Source organism: Pimephales promelas, chromosome 2, assembly GCF_988280905.1.
Source record: "Pimephales promelas chromosome 2, fPimPro1.hap1.1, whole genome shotgun sequence".
In the NCBI taxonomy this organism is placed as follows: Eukaryota; Metazoa; Chordata; class Actinopteri; order Cypriniformes; family Leuciscidae; genus Pimephales; species Pimephales promelas.
In genome coordinates, this window is record NC_142770.1 from 34,542,938 (window position 1) to 34,564,141 (window position 21,204).

Genomic DNA, 21,204 nt, shown 5'->3' on the forward strand with positions numbered 1-21,204 from the left:
CATATTTCACTTCCAAAACTTTCAAACTGTTTAAAAATACAACCTAAAATATTAAACAGGCAATTTTCGGTCCATTTTATTTCGCCTTGAAAATTCACTTCCACAAATTCAGTGGTTCAAATTCAACAGAAAATACTACGTTGACATCCAGGAACTGCAGGAAAAGCAGTAGATTGCCGAGTATAATCTCCATCTGCTGTTAGTCGTCTTTACCAGCAGGGGGTGCAAGCGCATGTTGACAAGCACCAAAGCAACAGCTAGAGATGAGAGGCCTTCACAAAATGTCATTTGCTGAAATGGACAGAGCGATGAGTAGCCTACGAGTTATAATTTATATGTGAGTGGCAGTGGCGGCTGGTGAAAATTATTGTAGGGGGGGCTGAATAAGAGGGGGATCTGGGGGTTCCCCCCCAGAAAATTTTGAATTTAGTAGATGTGATTTCCTGCATTCTGGTGCATTTTAGGCCTTAGGCCATGCCCTTACATACCAATAAAATAACTTAAACCAGTCAATACCAATGGTCAAATAATACAATAATAATAATAACAGTTTGACAGTTAATGATAATGAACAAGTTGCATGTTTATTATGCTCTGTGTGCTGACAGAAAAAGTGCAAACGCATAATATTGATAAATTATAATATAGGTAATACAAAAAATAATAGGTAATACAACAATCTAGTTTAATCAATCCCCAGCTGTAGACTACATATTTTTGACAAATTAACAATTGGATAATGGATAACAATGTGTTGATACTAGAGAAAGAGAGAGAGAAAAGGCTCTGAAAGAGAGGGTGGGACAACGTTCTTGATTGTAACACCCAAGTATGAGAAGAAAGTTGATTTTAACTAGTATGAAACACAGTAATCTAGCTCAGAACTTAAAAACATCAAAAAACAAAGCAAACACACAGGTATTAATATTCCTATAACTATTTTAATATCAAACGTGTGTGAAACAGTGTTTATGTGTGTGAGTGAGTGAGTGAGTGAGTGACAGAGACAGACAAGTCAATTCCCACGACTAACTTTACATTATTTCCACTCGACGTCACTGGCGCTGCCGTTCTTCTCTCATCTGAGGTAAAAAAAAATGTCCCGTGGTGCGCGTGCACGGTGCACTCCCCTAATCTGATACTGTGGGCGATATTTTCAGCGCCCCCAAACCATAAAATTTGACGACGCTGATTGGCGAAATATAAACTTTTTTGCATAGCAACCGGGGAACCATTGGCTTAAATTCCAGCACTGTGGGGCTGAGCGAACTGGCGCCCTGAGAAGACAGCCTATTGGCTATACTACTACACCAACATGATAAAAGTAACGAAAGTGAATGCAAATATCATTCTGGTGAGTTCAAAACACTTTTCAAAGTAAAACCATTATTAGCATATTAACACAGATTATTTTTCAAAATGATAAATTATAATATATATATAAAAAAAACAGACAGACAAGTCGGAGGGAGGGCGGCGCCCCAGCGCCCTCTATGGGCGAGCCGCCCCTGGTGAGTGGAAAAGGTTGATTAAGACACAAAACACATGAGCCTTTTCTCAAGTGACTTACTTTTACCCCTGTGTCAAAGTAAGGTGATTTGTCCACTGCAAAACTAAATTCTCTCACCTGGCATTGATAGTAAAACAACTGTAATACACTGAGACAGAGTGAATTGTTTGTTTTAGTCACTAAGGCAATTTTATTTAAATACAGCACCATTAAATACAACCCAATTACAATTATAAATTAAATCCAGCAATTATAAATTAAAAATTACATCTCTACCATGATATCTGCTCATCTCTGTGTTATAACGTGAATTGTCTTGGCCATTATCCAGGGCTGCTTACAGTAGGGGTATTTGTCATCTTATTTTATTTGCTCTTTTTGTCCATTTGTAGCGCGCGTCACGTCACCTATTAGCGTCGCGCCTGCCACAAGAGCTCTCATATCCTTGTATTACCTTAAAAATCTTCTCATCTTCAAATCTCTTTAGTCCTATAGGCTATGTGCACAACCGTAGTTTCGAACTTCCGCTTGAAGTTGGCGTATCAGTTTCCGATCTACGTCTGGTCATCCGCATCCACTAATAAACAAACAAGATGAGTGCTGCTGTTGTACGAAAAAAAAGAGTTCTTAAACACATCTAAGTTTCTCAGAACTGTAATGGATCTAACGTCCGTTTCACACCCGTTTGCAGTGTGTGTTGCGGTGCAGGATCGTGCTGTTAGTGCGTTCACATATTATGATGCGTTTGCACAGTGAATAACTGATCCGCCGCGGTTGTACAACAAACACATACTTAATATTTTTATTAAAAGTCCAGAAGTTATGCTGCAACTTATTTTTAAAAACAAAAAGTTGTGTCAGCATTGCGATTCTTTGTATGCACGTTTAAACACAATTTAAACAATGTAAGATAATGCCGAGTTCAGACTGCATGATTTTAGCCACGATTTTGGCTCGCCGACAGGTTTTGAGAAATCGCCGACAAATGCCCGAAATCACAGGCAAATCGGCGCTCGTTCACGCGAGTGACAATCACGCAGTGTGAATGAGCAAAGACGCGAACTGAGAGAATCACCGACGAGTCGCCGACGCCCGTGAGATATTTGGCATGCTAAATATCTGGACCTGTCGGCGATTCAAAATCCTGCTGTGTGAAAAGTGTTTTGACTGAAAACTACATCGGCGATCACCGGCAGCCAGTGAGAGAGCAAGATACAGAGCAGCAGGGAGTTCGGGGAGGAGTTATAGATCACATATCAACATGATATGGCATTGTGTCAACAAAAAAAGCGTATTCTCGGTCTATTTGGACACAATAAATGGAAGAAAAATTAGTAGAAATTTGGCAGGAGCACTCGTGTCTGTTTCACCAGCTGTACCACAACCGGGTCGGTAAAAAAAAAGTCTCACGTGAGAACTCCGGTCTTGCACGTGTGGTGTCGCGCGTTGTTTCCTTTTCATATCTCACGCGTGTTTGTTGTGAAATGTAGTTTGCGTGCAGCGTGCTAGACAGAGTCTGTCGGCGATTTTTCTAAAGTCATGCAGTGTGAAACCTTCTGTCACCGATCCATCGTCCAGTGTGAACACAGCAGTGACTGAATGCTGGCCAAGATAGTCATGCAGTGTGAAAAGAACAGCGACCTGACTACTTTGAAAATCATGCAGTCTGAACTCGGCATTAGGGCTATTACTCCATGCATTAAGTTGCTCAAGCAAGTGGTCAAATATTTCCTATATTAAAATCGCAAATAATTTAAATTAAAACTTGAAATTGACAAAAGCAGCCGACTTGCCTTTTCTTTTGCATCTTAATTTTAAAACAATAGATCTTGCATGTCACAAAACTTATTTTTCCACCTCCACGATCGAGACGAGTTCATTCTGTCGCCTGGTTGAAGTAAATTGTAGTTTTCCTTGATTAAATGTGCATTTATGGTGAGATTACTACATTTTATTTAATCAAACGCATTTATGGTGAGATTACTACATTTTCAGGTCAATCTTTATCATTTTGACCACCAGTGTTTGCAGCACAGCAGAAATAGATTCGGTGTGGAAACGTTCGCTGTGCTGCTGTTATATGTACCACACCAGTGAAAAGTGAAAGCCCTAACCTGTTTACATGGTGCGTAGAAGACTGCTGTGCGGCACTTGCTCTGCTTACAGTCGCTAACAGCCATTTGAGCTTCTACTGCTTCCTGATAAACACCAACCTTCGTGCGCAGTGGCTGCACAAAATAGACATTTTGATCGACGCGCAAAAAATAATACAAATATTAAGTATGTGTTTGTTGTACAACCGCGGCGGATCAGTTATTCACTGTGCAAACGCATCATAATATGTGAACGCACGCTCCTGCACCGCAACACACACTGCAAACGGGTGTGAAACGGACGTTAGATCCACTACAGTTCTAAGAAACTTAGATGTGTTTAAGAACTCTTTTTTTTCGTACAACAGCAGCACTCATCTTGTTTGTTTATTAGTGGATGCGGATGACCAGACGTAGACCGGAAACTGATACGCCAACTTCTGACAAAAGCGGAAGTTCGAAACTACGGTTGTGCACATAGCCAATTCTTCTGAGGTAAATCAAAGAGATTCTTTGTTTTGAGGTAATGAGGCCGTTAACAGTTTCACTTTCCTCCACATGGATCATTTGCATATGAACAGCTCTTGCATGTGGGCGTGGTCACATTAGAGTTAATTAGGACATGTTGCTGCTTTCATACGGATTACTTAAACATAGAATATTAGTTTATGATATAATTTACATCATTTTACATCTGTATTTTAACTATTATGGATGGGTTGGCTGTAAAACTGAATTGCCCCTTGGGGACTAATAAAGGTATCTGAACTGAACTGAACTGAATTTAAAAATAGAAACTCGAAGCGTTGTAAAGAAATACGTCTCAAGTCCGTGTGACAAGCATTTTCTGTTTTTCAGAATGAACTTCACATTGAGAGAGACGGGAGAACGTGCATCATTTTTATTTTCTTTATTTTACGAAAAACACAACATTTTGTTTGTATTATTAGCGTAAACAAATTAAAGACGATAGTGCAAGTCTCAACCAAGGCTACTGTGGCAACAAACGTAAAATACGTACCAATACGTATATCACTGCAGTTTCCAACAGAAATGAGCACTAGTAGAGGCACTAAAACTACAAGCACTTTAAATCCTTTTCATTAAAAAAATATGATTATAGACCATTTCAAAAGATGTAAACAACACTGGTCCAGAAACACTTCCTGTTTCAGTTTGTAACTGTTTTACACAACCCGGCGCGACTTACTCGTGTTACTGCAGTTTGGCTGGTGGTTATGTTGCCCGCCCGCATACCGCCTCCCATGGCCGAAACTGGTATTACGACACCTGCCGGGCCGGGGCTAATAATTTAGCATGCTAATTCAGGTTATATCTCGGCAGCACTATAACTTGCCAGTTTTTTAATGACATCATTGCACTTATTTCTTCTCATTCTTTTGATGTGTGTAGCTCATTTTTTGGATATTTTCACCTCAATTATTCCATATGGCATCTTTAACATTGAAATCATTCGCGCCTGACGCGCTATTTGCGTCCGGTGTGAACGCACCATTAGAGTTTCCATGATGAAAGCACTGTTGACTCTGATGAGGACACTGGGGTTAATGGCATTTATGAGTCTTCCCCTACCATCCGAGGAAAAAAATATCGCTCCCCAGATGTAGATCTACATTTTGCTTTGTTTCGCTCGGACATTTAACGGCGTAGACATACACACATACACGCGGATAGCTCAAAATGCGTATTATACTTGACTTGAAAGTGGCGTGTCTGTTTACGCAAAAGTCATGATGTCATGTTACCGCATCGTCAGCTCGAGGACAGATCCGGGGTCGAGGGCGAAGCAGAGGAGGTCGTGCAAGAGGCCGTGCTATTAGGGTCCGAGGAAGTAGAGGCTGAGGACGGGGTGGTTGAAGTGCAGGGCAAGGAGCACTTTTTAGAGAAGAGGACCTACGTCAAGTTTTGCATCTTCAAGCTCAAACAAGGGCATGTTAGAGCTCAAACAAGGGCAAAAGCTTAGTCTTTCACTTTTAAAAAACTTTTGCTGATTACTCACCCATGTCAGATGTCCTTGTCTTTCTTTCTTCAGTCGAAGAGTCGAAATTAAGGTTTTTGATGAAAACATTTAGATTTTCTCCATATAATGGACTTCAATGGGAACCAAATGAGAGTTTCAGTGCAGCTTCAAAGGGCTTTAAACAACACCAGACGATGAATAAGGGTCTTATCAAAAATAAATAACAAAGTTTAAGTTTTATAAGCTCAAATGCTCGCCTTGCTCTGTTCTGTGATGCGTGTTCGTGACTTTCCTGTTCAAACTCGTTCATCAAAATGAACAAATCTTTTTTCGAGTCATGACTCGAAGGGTCCTAGATAAGACCCTTATTCATCGTCTGGTGTCCTTTGAAGCTGCACTGAAACTGTCATTTGGACCTTGAACCGTTTGGACCCCATTGAAGTCCATTATATGGAGAAAATCCTGGAATGTTTTCATCAAAAAACTCAATTTCTTTTCGACTGAAGGAAGAAAGACATGGACATCTTGGATGACATGGGGGTGAGTTATCAGCAAAAGTTTTTTTTAAAGTGAACTACTCCTTTAATCATTCAGTGCAACCTTGGCAACAATCCCGTTACTTACTGTTAATTGCTATGGTGCTGAGTCATGCATAGCAGATAAAGTTCATTTCAGCTTACTTGAAATCACTGTAATGTTGATCATTAATGCTGGGAAAAGCATGATATATAATGCTTTGAAAGAACTCTCTTATTCATTCCAACATTCATGGTAAGATTAAAAAGAGAGAAATTAATACTTTTATTCATCAAGGATGCATTAAATTGAGCAATAGTGACAGTAAATACATTTAAAACATTACAAAAGCACAGCTGTTTTCAACATTGATAATAATCATAAATGTTTCTTGAGGAGCAAATCAACATATTAGAATGATCCTGTGACACTGAAGACTGTAGTAATTACGGAAGCCCTGAACCGCCACATAAAAAAATTAGATTACGAGAATAAAGTCGCAGTAATACGAGATTAAATTCAAAATATTTTGAGAAAAATTTAAAAATTACGAAAATAAAGTCATAATATTTTGAAATATTTGAATCAGCGTGGCTGTGGAGAATTTAGTTAAATCTGCAAGATAAAGTTAATTTAATTTTGGCTGGAATTCTATGGAAGCTACAGTCTTACAAAGACAACGTTATGAGTATAACTATACAACTAGAATGAAAATTTAGGCTGCTCTGAAACAATCATGTTTTGCTGTAGCTGAAGAATTTTTTTTTTCTTCCTTTATTTAACCAGGTAAAACCCATTGAGATTAAAAATCTCTTTTGCAAGGGAGACCTGGCCAAGATAGGCAGCAAAATTACATCACATCATTACATACGTACAAAGACACACATATAAAACCCGATTATGCACTTAAAAATAAAATCTCAACGAAAACATTGACACGTGAGGGAGTCCAACTCAAAACTTCTCATTCTCAACTTAAAAACACTTAAAGGAATCAATTTACTAAGTTTTAAGTTGTTCTGCAGTAAATTCCATGTAGAGGGAGCAGAATAAACAAAGGCCTTTTTACCCAACACAGTAGCCTACTGACACGTGGGACAGAAAACGTCTCGGTTACGTATGTTACCCTCGTTCCCTGAGTAGGGAACGGAGACGTTACGTCAGAAGTGACGGAGATTGGGGGATTTCGCATAGAAAGCCAATCCTCTTCGAGTATTTAAACACGAGCCAATGGCATGCAATGCCTTGGGGCTGCGGAAATTTGCATAGCGTACTCCGCCCTACTCCGTGAGTATAAAAGGAGGAAGTGAACGCAACCGCAGTATGTCTTCGCTGAGGAGCCAAGACTGAACTCGGCCTCTACCCAGCGATACAGCAGAAGTGGCAGGGAGACGTAACGTCTCCGTTCCCTACTCAGGGAACGAGGGTTACATACGTAACCGAGACGTTCCCTTTCGTAGTCACTTCGAGTTACGTCAGAAGTGACGGAGATTGGGGGTCTGTGCCATCACGCCATCTTCAAGCTGTCTTCCAGTGCCCTGCGAAAGTCTGGACCCCCGAGCCTTACCTCTTTTTTGTTTTTGTTTTTGGGGATCCGACTTTGACACAGGATTACCAAGGTACACTGGGAAACATATCCCGGAAGGGACATGCTACCAGCTGCCTACCGAAGGGAGGACTTACGAATACACATATGGCCACATAGGAACACATATGGAACACTGGAGTACCAACCGCAGGTGGCTACAATTTCAACTCCAGGGGTGGCAGATGGCTTGCCAAGGGAAGACACATGCTCAGAGAGGCTTACAGTGGATAATACACATGAGACGGTCACAATGGGGAACCGTGCGCATGGAGGCACCTAGCCAGCATCCAGAGCAACAGCAGTGGTGCCCGCATCGTCGGTGCTGGAGGACTCAAGACTTCAATGGAAGAACTGAGGAATATCGCACTTATCCAGTCCGGGGAGTGGAGTGGCGAGCAAGCGAAGACACCTGAGCGGATCCAGAACTGGCCGAAACGAGTACGTGAGAGGATACCGGCTCAATTCGCAGATTATAGAATCTGGCGAAGGTGTTGGGTGTCGCCCAGCCTGCAGCTCTGCAGATGTCTGTTAGCGAGGCGCCGTGCGCTAAAGCCCAAGAGGAGGCTACACTCCGAATGGAATGGGCCGTCACACCAAGGGGGCACGGAAGGCCTTGCTACTGGTAAGACAAAGCAATGGCATCCACTATCCAGTGGGACAGCCGTTGCTTTGAGAGAGCCCTTCCCTTCTGGCTCCCCCCATGACAGACAAAGAGCTGGTCTGAGGTCCTGAAACACTGTGTTCTGTCGACATAGGTGCGGAGAGCACGTACCGGACAGAGCAGTGCCAAGGCTGGGTCTGCCTCCTCCAGGGGCAGCGCTTGCAAGTTCATATCAATTTATCAATACATTTATATATTCGGGATTTACATTTATATATTCAGAGTTACCCCTGCAAACAAATCTTTTTTCGAGTCATGACTCGAAGGGTCCTAGATAAGACCCTTATTCATCGTCTGGTGTCCTTTGAAGCTGCACTGAAACTCTCATTTGGACCTTGAACCGTTTGGACCCCATTGAAGTCCATTATATGGAGAAAATCCTGGAATGTTTTCATCAAAAAACTCAATTTCTTTTCGACTGAAGGAAGAAAGACATGGACATCTTGGATGACATGGGGGTGAGTTATCAGCAAAAGTTTTTTTTAAAGTGAACTACTCCTTTAATCATTCAGTGCAACCTTGGCAACAATCCCGTTACTTACTGTTAATTGCTATGGTGCTGAGTCATGCATGTAAGCAGTTTGTGCATCATATTGAAAGTGATACTGAAAGTAGTAGTGATAATATCAGTTGTGTGATGCAGCAGTGCATCAGCATAGACTACTATAAAACGTGTCTGCACTGACTGGGGTGTTAGAGATCTTGAGAAACTCATTCAGGAGACATCAGAGGATCAAACTACGGCTCAAACGGTCTTTGGAGCTTCAGAACAAAGGCAGGTAAGCAAGAACAATCCTCAGCAGTATTTGATAGCAGATAAAGTTCATTTCAGCTTACTTGAAATCACTGTAATGTTGATCATTAATGCTGGGAAAAGCATCTGCTGTGCAGGAAAACTAAAAAAACAAAACAACAAACAAATGATTTGCTCTAACAGCTGAGCAATCTTTTGAAAAGATCTGATTGCAGAATTGGATATAATTTATTCACTGACTGTGTCGCTGTTCGGTGTTGCAGAATGAATAGATTTATTTGTATTGATTCAAATGCAGTCCGATAACCAAATGATTCTTGGCACTAATTGAATCTAAGCAAACAATTTAAATAAAATATATTTAAAAATGTATAAAATAACCATTATTGTTATGAATTACTCATACACAACATGAATGTAATGGATCAAAATCCAAACTGATCAAAATACATAAACTGGACTTGATTTGCTGACATAAGGGACAAATGCAGAAGTTGCGCATGCGCACTATAGTAAAGAAGGAAAAAAAGAAGAAAAAAAGTGAACTGAAGGCGGCGGCAAGTCGAGTCGTTGGAGGCGCGATACAAGGCAGCGATTTGCGTGAACAGATGTGGAATATTCGACAAGGTAAGATATTTTTGATATTTATAAATGATTAAGACTTCAATATCAACTATTTTTATCATTTAATCGTTCGGATTTAATATCTTATTTTCGATGTGACTTCACTTCAGAGGAATTAACTTTTTCGGCCTTTCCATTTAAGAGTAACATGTTTTCGACTGACTATGTGCATCATTTTTGAATGTAGGCAGATTACCTAAAGTTAGCATGATTTTTGATAACGGCTCCGTGATGTCGACGTGCATCTTAACGTTATTTTGTAATATGCCAAAACATTGCACAAACAGTCAATCGAACGTACTGTATGCCTGTATGAATGCTACAGAACATGTGCTGCTGTTCACGGTTGTATCTATAGACGAATCCGACGAGCGTTCTTGTGTAGGCTGCCATCTTGTGGCGACGCCATTACTGAGCTGTTACACCGGCATAGACATATGCACCGGTATGTAAACAAACCTCGGAGATAAGGTGATAACGCACCCGTGATGACAGCTACAGCCAGGCAGACTTGTTGGGTTGATGATGTTAGACATTGGCCTCCAGTCACAGATGAAGGTACAAACGATCTTACAGATTATTTATGAAAATAGCTTGGCAAGCAAGCTAGGCTAACGTTTGCTACCGAGGAAACTAAAAAAAAGATCTGTCCATTTGGCAACAATAAATAAATAAATAAATGAAATCAAATAAACAAATTCATGTTTTTCATTTGTGTCCATTATTTATCTAATTTTTACATTGCAACGGGCATGGGTAAAGTAACGTTACAGCTAGAAAGTATACACAATATCGACCAACTACTGTTTTTAAACCATGGAAAGAGGTCAATATAACAGCAGGAGAACAATTATGTCACATAACGTTACATTCAGCTCAGGAAAGCCATTTAATGACCATAGCATGTAAATTGAATAGAAAAAATAACAAGAGAGGAGATTTTGCTGATCACTATATCACACATTTATTATATTTTTTTACTTATGTCATTAAATAATTGTTATTATACGCGAATGTCCGCGTCTTGTACTCGCCCAGGAAATCTGTGTTTACCGTACGGCACCAGACAGGGGCAGTCGACCCGGGGTATTCACAATGTTTTCTCTTCAAAATTGAAATTTTACTGCCACCATTGAAACAATTTATAACAGAAACTGTTTACCCACTCGACATTATACAAGGGCTAACGTTGTAACGTTAGTGTCAGTCGTAAATCTCGAGCTGTTTATTCCAGTGGACGCAAGTTGCAACTAAAACAATAGAAGGCAATGGCGCAACGCTACCCAGCAACAGCTCAGTAATGGCGCCCGCTTACTTCCGGTAGTTTCGCCGGATTCGTCTATAGCCGGACTAAACTAATTCAGTGGCTTAAACGTGATTGTTTTGAACATAAGCTGAAAACGAAATCAGAGTGATCCTGCAGAGCCCGTCTCTGATCCTGCCAACGACTGTAGTTTCCATCACCTACCAAAAGACGACGAATCATCCTGTGTACATTTGTTTAAATTCTTAATATTCTATAAACTCTGTCAGCATGTGATCAGCTGTTCTCTACTGATGTTACACCTAAACTCCTAAAGGATCAAAGCCTGTGTTGACAGAATACCAAATGTGCCAGTTAATGTATTCAAGTAGCACATTCATTTATAATTTTGAATAAACTCCAAAGCACAATGACTAAGTGTGTATTTTTTATTTTAATTGTTTGTCAGCTCGCACAACTGTCTGTCACCATGCCTTGATGAGTATTGATTATTAATAATGTTATTATAATACTCCCAATCAACTACTGCGGAGGGTAAAGGTACTGTTATTTCACCCTTTTTAATTTCGTTGAGGTCGTGTTCCCACATCGTTAGCTAGTTTGGATCGCTATAACTTTTGAATGAACCAGTGTCAAGCATGTCAAATTGGGCTTTGTTTACGTCGAACCGGAAGTCGCGCCCACTTTTGACGCAAGGCCTCATGGGGCGTAGGAAACTTGTGGATAGAGCTCGGGCGTAGAAGTTATGGAACGGTGCATTGTGGGTAACGGCGGCCATTTTAGCGGTAACGCAAAAGCCGGTTGTATGATTCTCTTGCACCATTCTCTATGAAAAGAGAGAATGGTGCAATAGTTATTAAAGTTTACCACGCCCAAGTTTCCCTGATATTTTGTCCTACCTGGTCTGTGGAGTGAGCGCTTACACCTCCGATCAATTTAAAAACTTTAAGTCACTGGAGGCTCACCCGCAGTTCACACATGGGTGGGTGCAAAATCTGCAGATCTTCAAAGTAAACGCGGAGAAAACAATCGTTCGCACTAAGGTAATGTTAACGTTAACCACGCATCAGTGAATATACACTGGAATCCAATGGAATATCAATGTAGTAAAATATTATTGCAAATGTCTGTATTTATTTGTTCAGAATTAAAGCTTTTGTAAAACATAATAGTGCTCAAATATTTCAGTCTGATGCGTGTGCAGGACAGCCATGGCTCACTGAGGTCTCTGCATTGTTGCTCAAATGTTATTCCTGATTTTGTAAAAGGCTTTGGTTAAAAGCATCTACTAAATTAAAGAATTTAAAGGAGAGAGTGGCAGCAGCTATGTCATAATCACCCATCCATCATTGCAGCCACACTTGAGTGCTGTAATTGTGCAACATCTAGACATTCCCTCTCACTTTTATCAAATGCTTTAATATTTTTTATTATTTTTTTTGCTTGTTTACATGTGCTTTACTTCACAAATGAAATGACTGAATTTTTATTCATTTGATATATTATTTATTTTTTACTTGTTTTCATGTTCTGTATTGTGCCCTACAAAGGAAAAGCGCAGTAACTACACATTTGGTCAAAAATGAGTTAAGACTTATAATGGGCTTTATGACATGTGTTCTGTCTTGTGAAAAAATATCTGGGTTAAATTATGTCCCGTTTCGGAGATGCATTACCACATAATCTACCCATTACATGTTTGACTGCCTGGTATAAAACTTTAAAGGCCTTTTTTCTCTGTTTGCGTAGTTACTGCACTTAGCCTTTGTAGGCAATTTCACAAATAAAATGACAGAATTTTTATTCATTTGATTTAATATTATTTAAGGTGTGGTAAAGGGTGACAACTGGAGCTTGCTGCCGTTGAATCCTCCGCTGATATCTGTCAGAATTCCCACTGATCCCTTTGTGACCAGTGCCCAATCAGGGTCGCATTTCATATGCTGGCTTGCCTGAAAACGAAAATAACAAAAAAACTGAATTTCTGTTACATAGCTGCCTGGTAGCAATTGTGTGATTTACATTTACATGTATTCATTTGGCAGAAATGTTTAAATCCAAAGAGATTTAAATAAACTAAAGAGCTCCAGCAATATAAGAACAATATAAGCTATTCATAATAATTATCCTTTGCACTACTATTTAGTTCTTTGTGGTTATTTTATTCAATTCAACTTAATTAAATAATTATCTTATTTAATTTAATGTTGTTATGGCTCTGCATGTTGGCACTGGAAAATAAGTTGCTTGTAATCTCATTGTACATATGTATAGTGACAATAAAAGGGCATTTCATTTCATCATAATAAAGCATTTTAATCGATAATTATATGCTGATTTGGCTAACAGCTACAACAGTATCTTTATTTAACAGCTTGGTCCCAAAAACACAGCAACGTACTTACTGCTTTAATCTAACAGCAGAGAGTTTACTGCTAAATGAATACATTCAATGTAAATAGCTAGCTAGTTAACTCTGGCAGCTGAAAATCTTCTGACCATGTCATAAAAATATCAGTTATCAGTTAGCCTAACGGCTAATCGCGATGCTAACGGAGTTGATTACAAAGCAAAGAGACCACAGTGATAATTATACCTTACCTTTGTGAAAGTGCCGTGAGCAAACAAGCATGTCCTTGGAAATATTATCAAAGATAATGGTTTTCCTCCGTACAGCAGCGACCCAAGCCATCCGACGCCTCCTTGTGATTTCAGACACCAAGTCTCCTTGTGTTTTTTCCACGTTGGAAAATGGTGAAAAGTAACAATTTGAGAGGCGTTTGCCCTTTCGATCGATTACAACAGTTCACAACAGAGCAATACTGAACCATTTTCCTTAAAAAATCGAAATTGAAAAGAATAAATACCAAATGACCAACATTACAATTTGAATTCCCACCTACTGCCTACTACAGTACATCTACTTCCGTACCGTGATTCCCACAATGCACTGCGACGTGACGCAACGATCCCGAGCTCTATAGGATTTCTAGTTAAAACTAATATTTAAAAGACTACGGTCGACTAACTAAGTTGTATATGTGCGTCATTTTTAGTAACAACTTGTCATCTCGACGCAAGTTAGGGCTAACGTACAGTTTAGGCCTAACGTTACTTTGCTTTTAAAATACTTTGAATATGTCAAAACATTGCACACACATACTTAATCGACCGCATATGAAAGTTATTTACATGTAAAGGTGTATAGGATTTCATGAAGTGGAATAAGTGCTTTCTTTTTTTCATGCTGAGTTGTAATTTTATTTCCAAAAAAATAATAAAACTGGATGTCTTTGCTATTTCAGAGTCCTCATCGATGTGACACTGTTTCAAAATTTCTGGCTCTGGTCAGGCATAATCACTCAATTATGGTAGGTGTATTTTTTTCTTTGTAATAAAGTTAAACTTGACTAATTTCTTTGCAAAACTGTGACGTCTGTTGTTTTCTCTCTCTTTTTGAATTTCAGATATGTGAGTTTCGGGAATGTGGCAATATAAAGTTTGTGGCACGGAATTATCCAGTAGGTATGAGTTATTGAAACATTCTAAGCTTAAACATGGACATTTTGGGGCAAGGTTCGGGCATCCTTATATTACAGTAATTATCCTTGCACTTTTAAATCATGGAATAACCTCCTAAGTCATATATACTGTGCCCACCGTGATGAGTCATCTCCAAAACAAGAACAGTTAGCCACCTTTTCATGTCAGCTGTGTGCGTGCATTGAGTCAAATGAAAGAGATACTTATCCACTCTATGATTATTTGGTAGGAGGAAGACGAATGGTAACCCTGAAGAGGCACATCCTCATCTAAGGTAAAGTGTTTATTAAAGGAGAACTCTGGCGCAAAATGAACCTTTGGTCTAATAAAATATCGGTACCTAGTCAACCGATCTCTGAGATTTGTTTTCATGATAATCGAATTGTTTTCATAAAAAAAAAAATGTTTTTTTTGTTTTCATGATAATCAAATCGAGTTTTATCTCTAAAAACTGTTTAGTGTATAATGCTAGTAATGGGGGCATTGACTAAGTAAAAAGAAATTGCTAGTTTATACCACTAACAAGGCTCAAAATAGCCCCACACTAACGCAGTAACATAATGAGGGTCCATACATGCAAAACGAAGCATTGAGAACTTTGTAAGTGTACAGACCGTTTAATAAGAAGATACTTTATGAAGACAGTTCACTTCGCGTATACAGACAGGAGCCATCTTAAAAAAAATAGTCTCGATAAGTCGATCCCCGAACGCCGTTCACACAGTTAAGAAGTTTGTTGAACTTCATACAGTTCAGATCACTCAGCACGACGTTCGTGGTTTGACTTATCGAGACTATTTATTAAGATGGCTCCTGTCTGTATACGTGAAGTGAACTGTCTTCATAAAGTATCTTCTTATTAAACGGTCTGTACACTTACACAGTTCTCAATGCATCGTTTTGTATGGAGCCTCATTATGTTACTGCGTTAGTGTGGGGCTATTTTGAGCCTTGTTAGTGGTATAAACTAGTGATTTCTTTTTACTTAGTCAATGCCCCCATTACTAGCATTATACGCTAAACAGTTTTTAGAGATAAAACTCTTTACATTCGATTATCATGAAAACAAATCTCAGAGAACGATTGACTATGTACCGATGTTTTATTAGGCCAAAGGTTCATTGTTCGCCGGAGTTCTCCTTTAAGTGTTTTGAATTCATTTAAAACAAGTAACACTGGTAAAAATTGTTTTAATGGTGTTTGGTTTTTTTTCTGCTTTGTTTCTTCTTTTAGAAAAGTAGAGAAAAAATGTCAAGTCCGGCCATTTTGGGGATTGTTTTTGGCGTGGATGACGATGCAAGAAAACTTACACTTAAGACAGGAATCCCAAAGTCTATGGATGACCTTGTCTTTGAAATAATGACTGTTTTTGGGGTGAAGCAAAAGTTCAGGTTCAAGTAAAAAGATAAGGACTTTGGAAATGAATACATGCATCTCACGTCAACCAGTCAAATTGAAGACGGATACCCTGAAACTGATTTTTCTATTAACTGATGACTCCAGAATGCTAGAGACTGGACCTAATGCACCATTCCTGCTTTTGTAGCTCTGATACTCATGACACGAGAGTAGGGTTGTGCCAAAAGACGATAGTATCGTGTATCGACGATAGTCTGACATGTCGCCGATGGCAGATGCCTTTGACGATATCAATACGATAATTGGCTCGTTTTACCATAATGTATTAAATTATTATTATTAGGCCTATTATTATTATTATAAAGCTAGTATTGTTATTAAATTAATATTAGGAACTACAATTAATTTGCCTTGCCTAAATTTACAACGACATCATCTCATAACAATTGCAACAACACACGCACTAATGAGGACTCCTCTAAGAGAATGTTTTTAAAACAGACTAAAAAACATCCCACATCAAAATTTAATTGCAAGGTGGTCCATTCACAAATTATCAAGTGTGCTCGTTTTAACAGACGCAAAATTCAATTTCCTACAGATCCAAGATGAAAACGGCATCGTTGTTCGTCAGTATTTGTTTCTGTAACACATTAACAAAACGTTTAATGACACCAACACTAAAAACAATACAATTACTAAATAGTATTAATAATAATATCACTAAAATAGTATTATTAGTTACCGTTATCATCGTCGTCTCTGAGGGAACGCGGTGTTAATGCAGATGCCGAAAGCAGTCCGTTTTTACTTTCACTTTCAGAGATTGAGCGCGTTTACATGCGACGACTTTCTTAACCTGATTATGTTGAATAAACTTGACAATGCATGTGGTCATGTAAACGTTTCCTTTATCTGAGTCAAGTCATAAGTATAAACCGATCGACTCAGCTAGACGTTTGGCCCTTGCTCTTGTTTCTATCGGCATTTAAAACACATTAACCCTCGTACTTCGTGCTTACTGAAGTGCGCATGTGAAGTGCGCAGAGAGCGCACTGGTAGGGGGCACATATCGCAAACTCCGACTTTTTCTGACCCAAGAAATTATTAAAACGTGTTTTCATCTCGTGCAGAAATAGGCCCTAGTCAAAATGCTGCATGTAACGGCATGAGGATAGGCTAATGTGTCCGTAAATTTCCCGTTGACAAACAAAAGGATTAGGATCTCTTTTTTTTTACTTCACTGTACCAGGAAATAACCTGATCCTATTAATAAACACTTTGCTAGCAAAATAGAAAAAAGATTCTCGTATATAAAACGAAGTAGGCTAATAAAACAAGCAAATTAATGAGTAGGCTAAATAATCAAGTTAATAATCAAATAAGTTAGCCCCGCCCCCTCATGATAATATCGTGTATCGCCAATCTCACAGGCTGACGATAGGACGATATGAAAATGGAGCATATCGGCCAACACTACACGAGAGATGTTAGCCCTTGTGCTATTGTCTCAGTCCAGGAACTTATTTGATGACTCTTTTTGCAGCAGTGCAGAAACTGTTTTATTAAAAAAAAAAAAAAAAATTCTTGCCCTCAATGTTTTTTGGTTCCTGTGTTCTGCTGAAATTCAGCTTCAGAGAGCTAACAGCAACAGTGGAATGCTCCATGGCAGCTGAGGCAGTGAGTAGACCACTTATTTCCGTCCTAAATGTTGAAAGTTATATGTTTAAAGTGTGTATGTCAGGTTAAAACTTTTTTTTAGATATATTAAATAATGTTTAGATGTCTGAGTGAAAATTTAATTATCATTAAAATAATTACTGTAATTGCCCTACATTAAGCTTTATAGCCATTTCTGTCAAGATCATATTTTTAAAACACAGTGGAGCTGCCTGTGATGTCATTAGAGGGAGATGAGACAAAAACGTTCATTCAAGTATGGAGAGTTTTGAGTCTGAGGAGATCCAAAATCCCCCTCAAACCTACGATGGCCCACAGCCTTACAATTTTGAGCCTCCCAGGTGTGAGACAGATGAGAAACCAAACAGAAATTCGAAGAAACATAAATATCTGGTGTGAAGAGAACCAGTGGAGAGTTGGTCAGGTGTCTTGGAAAGTATAGGCATAACTTAGAGGTGGAACGGTACATGTATTCGTATTGAACCGAAACGTACGGCCGTCACAGTTCGGTGCATGAATTTACACGGAGAATACAGGGTTGAAATAAATAAAACTCGCATGCAAATTAATTAATGCGGAACTACTGTTAGATACGCGGTAGAGATGCGCGGTAGCCTATCAGAATAGCTCAGTGTGAAGAGGTTCAGTGTGTGGAAAGAAGAAGACAGGGTCGGCGTGACTGGGACTCGTTTATTCAGAAAAAACAAAAAAGAAACGAGGCGCACAGTAGCGCATTCGCCACCATAAACAAAACACACGATCCAACACTTGCTTCTCAGTCTCGGTTGCAGTAGCCGCGTGAAGTCCCAGTCCAACTCTCTCTCGCTCTCTCATTCGCCGGTTATATACGGTCTCTCCACGGAAAATTACTGCAATCAAACACAGGTGTTCATCATCTGCACTTGATCTACTAATCTCACCGTGCGGATCCGTCCTTTCTCTCCCGCAGCCGCTACAGACTCACGCCCCCTCGCCACAGTCAGGTTTGCCGAAGTGCTGATATTCTGAGAGCTAGTCTCGCGGCTGTCATCAAAAAGTGGACTCCGTGACCGGTTTTAACGGTACCCAGTACAAACGCAGTAATTCACCATCGTGACGCCTGCATATATACATTTCTTCTTCTTCAGCCAGGGTTTAATTGCGGTTGGCAAACCTGTTTCCTGCGTATACCTAACTAACTACCTAACTTAAATAACTAAATAAATAAATGTCCTAATCAAATAATTCTCTCGCTCTATCATTCGTACAATTACCAACACAGCTCACCAGGTGTTTCTCAATGTCAAGGATACTTCCTTGGCAGGACGGGTCCTTCCAAGTCATTTCCTTCAGAGGCTAGGCAAGGGTCCTCTTTAGCGTTCGGAGAACACGTAAATGGAACAGGCTAGCAAGTGCACGTCATTGCGTCATTACATCAGTGAAAGGTCCGCTTCGGCGCTGCAAAAATCATTGTGCTGGTGTACTGCACTGTTTAAATACACTTGACAGTCCTTATTTTGTCTTGTCAGTCCTCATAGAAATAAATAAATAAAGGGATAATGTATAACCAGGCGGTTGTTATAGTGAATACAACCCCGCAAACTCTAAAGCAGAGGGGTCTTGATCAGCCGGTTGTAACGTTATTCGCTGTAACAACCGCCTCGCTATACATTTTCCCACTTATAACATGGCACCTACCAAATAAATCAGTAATTTGACACAAAATATTGATTTAAAAAGGAGTTTATTCATTCAAAAACGATTATATTACCGGAGTTAACAGAACTACCTCCATTATCTAGCTGTCTAACACATGCAATTGTAAAATATCTATGTGACCAACAAAAAAGGCTATAACGTTATATGAAGTAAAAATCAAAAAGTTAATCACCAGTAAAAGGGAACAGCTTTAAATCCCCTCAGCAAATTTGAGCCGATATGTTAAATAGTTTAACAAACATTAAATAAATGGCTAAACTGAAATTATACTTGCTTACATTTGAAAGCATATTGCCGTTATCACTCCGACTCCGCTAACGGTCGACATTTTTTAGTTTTTGAACAAGATAGCAAAGCTGCGCATAGGATTGTGGGTGATTTAAGAGCGCGAAGGCTACACATATGCATCCTTTCCTGTGTATGGGATATTTTCCGAACGAAGGACTCAGTCCTTGGTTGAAATTCTGAGGATCCTCGACATTGGAACAGTCCTTCGACGGACATCGATGACGTAGCATCCTCGAAATTCCGGCTTCCAAGGATCCTTCCTTGACATTGAGAAACGCCTACCGACTCACTCTCAGCGACCTGGGAAGACGTTCCCCTCTTATGACGTCAAGTGATTCGATTGGGGGGAGGAGCAGTTTTTAGTGAGTACTGAAAATAATGAACTTTTTCATCTTATATTCTGCCTTTAGGTATCGAAAAACATACAAAACAATACACCAACTTGACAAACGTGTTTTTCCCCTAACTATTTTGTGTTAATCATAATTACAAATTTAACCTGACATACACACTTTAACAAAAATGTTTTTGTTGAAACCGTGTTTGTAAAAATGTAAAAATTGTCAAACATGTTTTATGTTAAAAAACTAAAACAAAATGTGTGTGTACTGTGTGTGTATATACACACACACACACACACACACACACACACACTATAACACCTAACATGTAGGGTTAGTTCACCCAAAAATGAAAATTCTGTCAGTATTTACTAGAGTTGAGCCGAATACTCGGCTGAAACGAGTATCCGGTACGGATAAAGCACTTTTGTCAAGTACGAATATTATACGAGTAATACGAGTCAATATCTGTGCTCGGATAAAAAAAAAATAAAATAAAATAAAAAAAAAAGTTATGTTGAGATTAAGGCTGAGCGATATATCAATATAAAGAATATATATATTTTTAAATGTGATATGTAATTAGACCATATTTCATATCGATATAGGCTTAGTTCAGGTTTGCGCTGTGATCCTTGCTCCAAGCAAGCTGCTGAGTGCTGATCCAGAGCTCTCTGCACTGCTCCCCGCGCCCCAGCCACTCCTTTTCCACTTTGCGTGCTTGATTAAAGCATGTTATGTTATGAAATAAAGTCTTTCACCTCAGCAAAACGGACTTTCTGTCCTGTCAGCCGTTATACTGTAACGTTAGTCGTAGCGCACACTCAATTGCACGCGCAAATGCGGCGACGCGCGCTGGATCGCCTCTGTATATAAAGTGCAAAAGAAACTATACGAGCATGCAACACCGTTATGTTGTAAATTACACGAAATAAAAGCAATGCAGTTATGATTTTCATTCTATTCACCAGGAGCAGTTTCCATGTTTCATAAACAGTTCTTGTTAGTATTGTGTATTCACTATTCACCATGGTAACTGTCGTTTCTATATTAACCCCTTAATACCCATATTTTTCTTTGTGTTATTTTTTATATTTTTTTAAATGACTGTAATGGCTCATACCAACGTTGTATTAACAAAATAAATAAACCAATTAATAAATCACAATTACAATTCCAAGGGAATAATCTGCAATTAAAATTTTTGTCATAGCTAATCATGCAGCCCTAAGGTGAAGAAATTTATTCTGTTTATTATTTATTCCTTTGATTTAGCAAATGTTCAAGTTTCAATAAAACTACTT

The 21,204-nt window shown here is 39.1% G+C and overlaps 1 protein-coding gene, 1 long non-coding RNA gene and 1 pseudogene across 4 annotated transcripts in view; 2 read left to right on the forward strand and 1 right to left on the reverse strand.

Annotated features, from left to right (window-relative positions):
- The window catches only part of LOC120475522 (ribonuclease inhibitor-like), a 457,326-nt gene that overhangs the window by 306,318 nt on the left and 129,804 nt on the right, over nucleotides 1-21,204 (reverse strand). The gene's annotated exons all lie outside the window — the stretch shown is intronic.
- Nucleotides 9,004-21,204, forward strand: part of LOC148997255 (single-pass membrane and coiled-coil domain-containing protein 3 pseudogene) — a 29,065-nt pseudogene continuing 16,864 nt past the window's right edge. Inside the window, exon 1 of the transcript XR_016147093.1 lies at nucleotides 9,004-9,128. The product of XR_016147093.1 is annotated as a single-pass membrane and coiled-coil domain-containing protein 3 pseudogene (transcript). The remainder of the gene's footprint in view (nucleotides 9,129-21,204) is intronic.
- Nucleotides 9,597-14,808, forward strand: LOC120485870 (uncharacterized). Its single transcript, XR_016168918.1, has 4 exons — nucleotides 9,597-9,730; nucleotides 14,297-14,362; nucleotides 14,459-14,516; nucleotides 14,764-14,808. It is a non-coding gene; the product is annotated as an uncharacterized LOC120485870 (long non-coding RNA).